The sequence below is a fragment of the Setaria italica genome, chromosome IV (assembly GCF_000263155.2).
Source record: "Setaria italica strain Yugu1 chromosome IV, Setaria_italica_v2.0, whole genome shotgun sequence".
NCBI lineage: Eukaryota > Viridiplantae > Streptophyta > Magnoliopsida > Poales > Poaceae > Setaria > Setaria italica.
In genome coordinates, this window is record NC_028453.1 from 1,689,562 (window position 1) to 1,696,221 (window position 6,660).

A 6,660-nucleotide genomic window follows, 5' to 3' on the forward strand; every position below is an offset into this window, starting at 1 on the left:
ACCAAATTGGTACAGTGGCAGCCCACCGTCTCCCTATTTGCAGCATCACCGCACGAACTCATACCAGTGTGGCACCGCTTTCACCGAGCTCCGACTATTGATGGTTAATTCCTATGTATATTCCCCTCAGTAATACTTTTTTTTTAAGACGGGCACGTTTTCATTAAGGAGAAGAGAATTACAATGATGTAATTTTAGAAGAGATCCCAAAGTGTAGAATTATAAGAACCATCACCTATGACCAACACCAGAAACACAACAACAGAAAAAAGGAACCACAACACCACCACCACACTAAACACGACCTAAGATGCCTGAAACCTACAGGAGATAAGGACACCATGAACACACGCCCATCACCGATTGCCTAACAACCCGGAGCCAGCGGAGGTAGAGCGAGAATGTCATGCAAGACGATGCCTCCAGGGGGGAGTGACGCCAACGCTGCCATCATCCGTCTGTCCACGGAGGAGCAGACTAAGTCTTCACCTGCCAAAACCAAATGGATTTGGTGGCCACAACAACGCCCCCAGTGAGGTGAGCTACGTTAAGGAATGCAACCGTTGTCGGCACCAGCGAATGTCAGGCAAAGCTTTCGCTAAGGCCTCCAAAACCAACTCCACGCAGCCGACCACCAAGGCCTGGATGAGAGGCAAATCGATGGGATGGCAGCGAGCAATCCACGGTGACGACGATGGGGAACATCAGCAGACCAGCGACCGCCATCACGACAACCAGGGGCCTCTAGCCTTGTAGCCCATGGAGCAGAGAGACGACCTTGAAGAGAATGACCGCGACCTTATGGGGAAAGCAGTGGGGGAGAACAACCTTGGGGCTACCCGGGCACCCCTGGACAGCGGATCCGAGGACCGGCGGCCTGAAGCTGCCCCTACCGCCGGAGGAAGAGCGATGATGCAGTGTGAAGGAGTGACCTTGCGCCACGTCGGCCATCGGAAAGAGTGAATCCGGTGACTCCACCTTGCGGGCCACGGCGACGCCGTCAACCCCCCGCCTTGGCCAGCGGATCTGGAGGAGGGGGGAGCGACCTTGCGCCACGCCGTCCACCGGGAAGAGCATCCGGTGACCAGCGGCTAGGGGACCACTACCACTCCCGAACGGCAAGCCTCCCGGCCCGGGACGCGCGGATCAAGACCCCAGACGGCGGATCCGGCGACCGAGCTGGCCAAAGGGAGACTGGCGGCGGTCAGTGACGGGCAAGCCGATGGAGGCGACCTAGGGTTTGCTGGGGGAGAAGAGGAGGTCGCCGCCGACACAGCCCGGTGGGCGCATGTGGTAGCGGCAGTGACCGGACGGGCGGAGCGGGGGGTCCAGCGGCCCACGGCTGCCGCCCACCGAAGCTCCTCTGATGGCAACCATGGCAGCTTCGGCAAACAGGAGCCAACCCCGGTGAGTAGGCAGATCCGGCGAGAGGTGTGGCAGATTCAGCCTCCAGCGCCAGCGGCGACCTCTATCGGTGAAGGGAGACACGACCATGTTGGGGTTGAGTGGGGAGAGGAGGCGAAGGAAGAGGGGAGGAGGGCCTTGCCGCTACCATCCTCGCCGCCGCACAGGCTTCCGGCAGCTGGCTCTGGCGATAGCGTGGCTGGGAGAGGGTGGGGGAGCTTGTTGGCGGCGGCAGCTAGGTGCCGGCCGTGCCCAACCTCCGCTCCCTAAGCAAACAGTTCTGGATGTCATGTTTAAACAGTTAAATTTCCCCTCAATAATACCACAATTGGAATTCAAGTAAAAAAAAGGTCATGCCAATGTAAGAGTGATAATCTTTCCTAACAGTTTTTATTTTGAAATGGCCAAGCATTTATAGCCCTATAAATTAAATTGTCTATCGTAACTGTTGGTGTTATGTTTGTTGGCAATTTGCCAAAACTGATTGAAAAGAAAAAAAAAAGTACATACTTGCAAAGATGTTGGCCAATCATGGACCTGTTAGGAATCCTCGTCATAATTTGTATCGATGTAAATAAAATGATGCATTTGTTCATTTGTGGGTCTTGGTGGTCTAGACTATTAAGATTGTCGTGGTCGCTCTTGCTTCCCTCTTAATAAAAACATGCTAAGAAAAGTTTGAGGAAAAAGAAAAGAAAAATGCTAAGGACTAACCGTTGTTCACTCACAAAATAACCGTTGGGAAATATTGGAGCTCTTATAGTGTGTTTGGACATAACTATCATTTTATTTGCCAATATTTGACTCTTGATGCCTGCTTCCCATTCCCCCACAACAATACCGTAACCGGAACTTCACTGAAACAAAGACGTGTTTGGCCAAGCTCAATTATCTTTTTTTCGATAATCAGAATTGAAACCATCTAGCTCTACGTCCAGTTTGGCCGAGCTTCAGCTCTTGTTTGGAAATGAAAACTGCTGGAACTGGAATTGGCATCACCCAGCCCCATCACAGTTCCTTCCTGCAAATGAGAGCAGCTGGTGGGGTCCAATTCCACAAGGAAAGGAAGAGTGGTTTGGGTAAAAAACCGTGCATTGCCTTCGATCCCGGCTGAATAGCAGAGGCCGTGCATGTCCGCATCTGTCTGTGCAGCCGACCGGTAGAGCGCAGGAGCGGATAAGCGCACAGTTTGTTAGCGGATAATGACACCCAGGTAGGGCCTTTTGGCCACACCAACTTCAAGAAAGCAACCATCAGGGAGAGAGGAAGGCTTTAGGCAATAAACAAGGCATGGTTTACTTTGGGCCATTTGGGGGCGGGCCCCAGCGCCGGTCAACATCATCATTCATCAGAGTGGTTGAGAGAAGCAGGAAGAGGAGGCCTCCTGCAGGGCATGCATGCTCTCTCTCTCTCTCTCATGATACATATCATATGCAGACAGGCACAAGCAAGAAAGAACCAACCTTGAGCCACTCCTGCCAGCACTACCTGCACGCAGACAGCCCCTCTCTGTGTCTCTGTCTCTCTCTCTAGAGAGAGGGATACAGTAACCTAGGCCATGTTTAGTTACTCCCAACTCCCAACTTTGACACTATGCAAAAAGAAGATTCCCCATCACATCAAACTTGCGGTACATGCATGGAGTACTAAATGTAGATGAAATTAAAAACTAATTGCACAGTTTTGTTGTACTTTGCGAGACGAATCTTTTGAGCCTAATTAGTCAATATTTGGACAATAATTCACAAATACAAACGAAACGCTACAGTGTGCTACAGTGCTGTAACAGTAATTTGGCACCTCCCAAATTCCCCAACTAAACAAGGCCCTAATTCACTTGCCCTTGCAGTGCAAAGTGATGGCTCTCTGAGTCCTAGGATGTACTGCTGCTGCCTCTATCACCTAGGGCCATGTTTAGTTACTCCCAACTCCCAACTTTGACACTATGCAAAAAGAAGATTCCCTATCACATCAAACTTGCGGTACATGCATGGAGTACTAAATGTAGATGAAATTAAAAACTAATTGCACAGTTTTGTTGTACTTTGCGAGACGAATCTTTTAAGCCTAATTAGTCAATATTTGGACAATAATTCACAAATACAAACGAAACGCTACAGTGTGCTACAGTGCTGTAACAGTAATTTGGCACCTCCCAAATTCCCCAACTAAACACGGCCTAGGTAAGGTAGGCTATCTCTTCTCTGCTACTGTACTAGACACACTCTTCCAGCTTTGGATTTCTTTTTCCCATCCTTGTCCTGGTGTGTGCCACATCATCATCAGTCAGTCTCAGATAGCAAGAAACCAAGAAGGGAACAATCCTGCTCGCAAATATTCTTAACGCTCCCTAACTTACCGAGGGGGCCGGGGTTAATGGTAACCATCCAATCAAAATCAACCCCTGTCAATTCAGACAAGAAGCCAGTTGCCTGTAGAGCGAGAAGACGCCACAGAACTACTACACTACACAGCGTGTGTTAGTTTTAGAAATATGCGCGCAAAAGGAAATTCTGTTACAGACAAAAGCCATCAGGTTACTTGCAGAGACAAATAAAGTGGCAAGTACGACGTGAGGGTCTTTTTTTCAATTTTCATCGCTTAGCACTGTCACATTCACATGCATGAGCTACTGCACTATATTGTTTGGAACTGAACTGAACTGTCTCTTCTCGAATCCCTGAAAAATTCACATGTACAACCAAACAAAAAGTTCAAAAAGGGTTTGACTGAGTGACTGTTTGAGTATGTATACGGGAGGACAGGACTCTCGAGAGGTTTGCTGGTCAAGACACAAAGATTTCGAACCTATAGCCTACCCTGCTGCCCTCGTTGTTAGAATCACACGTACACACGTTCTGTGCCCTCGTTTTCAGCACTCGTGTGCACACGCATACAACGCAACATGTATGACGTCGTCTGTATACAAAGACGCAGGAGGAGTAGTACCCGTACCAGTACAGGAGCTACGCACTGACAGCAACATTCTTTTCAGTATTTTTTTCTCCTTGGGAGAGCTCGGAGATCTAGTGATGAACAGACGATGACTAAGAGGGACGTTCTGACACTTCACCTGTCAGACCACCAGCCATCGGTTGCCCTCCAGCGTCGTGTGCCTCCTGCCAGCGCAGCGTTGACCGATCCACCCACCGGCGTGGAACGAAACGAAACGTACGTATCGATGAGCTCTCGGTCAGGTTTGAAATACCTGCTACCAAAGTACGCGTACGTAAAGGTGAAAGGGACACGGGAAATGGATGCTGTGCACAATCTTGTCGGACATGGGCATGGAACCGACCGGCCGGCGACGGCGACGTGAATCAGCCGGCCGGAGATGAGAGCGAAAGGCATGCAGCAGACGTCGCCGTCGAGGCCATGGCGTGGCGTGGCAGTCGACGATCAGGCAGGGACAGGCACAGGTACCTTTCATCCTCCTCCTCAGGAAATCAGGAGCCAGCAGTCGAGCACTCGCATGCAGAGAGCGGGGAAGCCAGGGAGATCTCGGACCAAATCTCTTCGGCCTCGACGACTCGATCGTCTTGTACGACGTCTCCTCCTCAGGGATCGCAGCATATGGTCATCGTTCTCTCCAATACCGGTCGGCACCCCTCTCTCTCTCCGGCTAGGCATGGAGTTGGATTAAAACCTCTCTTTCACACGCACCGTCACATAACCCGGCCTGGTCCCCGATCCCCTGTCCCGCTCTGGAATTTTATAACGACCGTGCGTGACTCGCTCCCGGTCGCGCCTGCCACCGCCGGCCATGCATCGTCGCCTCGGGTGCGGCATGCATGCGCTGCGCTGCGCTGCGCACGCATGGACGCCGGCCGGCCGGGGCGCCTGTGCCACGGCAACACGACGCACCGCGCGTGCAGTGGCAGCTCGCTCGCCAGCAGCGCCCTCACTCCCGTCTTTTGGCCGTCCCATCCCATCATCTCTCCGGAATTTTTTATTTTAACCCTTTCTAATTTAAAATTTTATAAATAACCCTTTCCAACCTATATTTACAAGAACCAGCTCTTTTGGTCACGCCAAGAGGCATGCAATGGCGTGACCAATGTACACAGTGGTATAGGGAAAAAGTTGACCACGACGTGGCGCTGAGGTGGTGAAGCTAGTCACGTCACATCGCGGTCAATTTTTTTCCCTATACCACCGTGTACATTGATCACGGCCATTGCATGTGGCATGACTCAACTAGTTGCGCCACGATACTTGGCGTGATCAAAAGGCTAGTTCTTCAAATATATATTGGGAGGAGTTATTTATAAAATTTTAGATTAAAAGAGTTCAAATAAAAAAATTCTCCGTCTCTCCCAGTCCCAGCCAGCAGCTTGCAGCTATAGCTTTCTCTCTCTAGCTGTTGCGCGCCATACCTTCCCAACTGTTGCTGCCTCGAAAAGGCGCCAGGTGCACGTGTGCCCCTGAGGCCCTGACCACCACCACACACTCTCTCTCTCTACCCCTCTCTCTCACATCACACATATCACACCCACACACATCGCATCACACGTCACATCGTCCCCACCCCTCTCACTCTATCTCTATCTATCTATCTATCTCTATCTCCCCAAGAGCTTGCATTGCATTCTAGTTTCTCTCTCTAGGTCGAGGGATCGAGGCCTCCCTCCCCCTCTCCTCCTCGATTCAATTCCTCAGGTGGCCCATACCTCACCGCCGGCCTCTGCAACTGCATCCATGTCGTCCATGCCTGGTAATTGCCTTGCCACTGGAGATAGGCAGCCGCTGCCGCTGCCACTGTTCCTTGCATCAGCCTCGAACTCGCCGCTCCCTCGCAAGGTATTGCCTTGCTCCCCGTCGTTCGTTGCAGTAAAAAGGCAGACAGGCAGGCAGCAGCTGCAAGCGACCCGCAGATGGTGCCATGCCATGCCATGCATGCGACCACCGGAATCATTTGCCCCCTTCCCTTTTACTCTGCGGCATGCATGCCCGCATCCGCCGATCCATTCACGATCCCTGCCTGCATGCATGCAGATGCCTGCCGCTGCGATGCGCGCGATGACAATGAGCAGGCAGCCCCCCTCCCCCACCCGGCGGTTGAGACCATGCATGCAGCAGAGTAGAAAGGGAAGGGGGATCTATGGGGAGGGGGATGTATGGAGTGCATGGGAAAAAAAGATGGTAACAAATGGCGTTGTCAGCCCCTGTCTGCATTTATTCTGCACCAGGGAGAGTTAGGGAAGAGTCCCGCGAGAGTGCCAGTACATGCTTGCCTCTGAAGGTGTTCAAAAATTT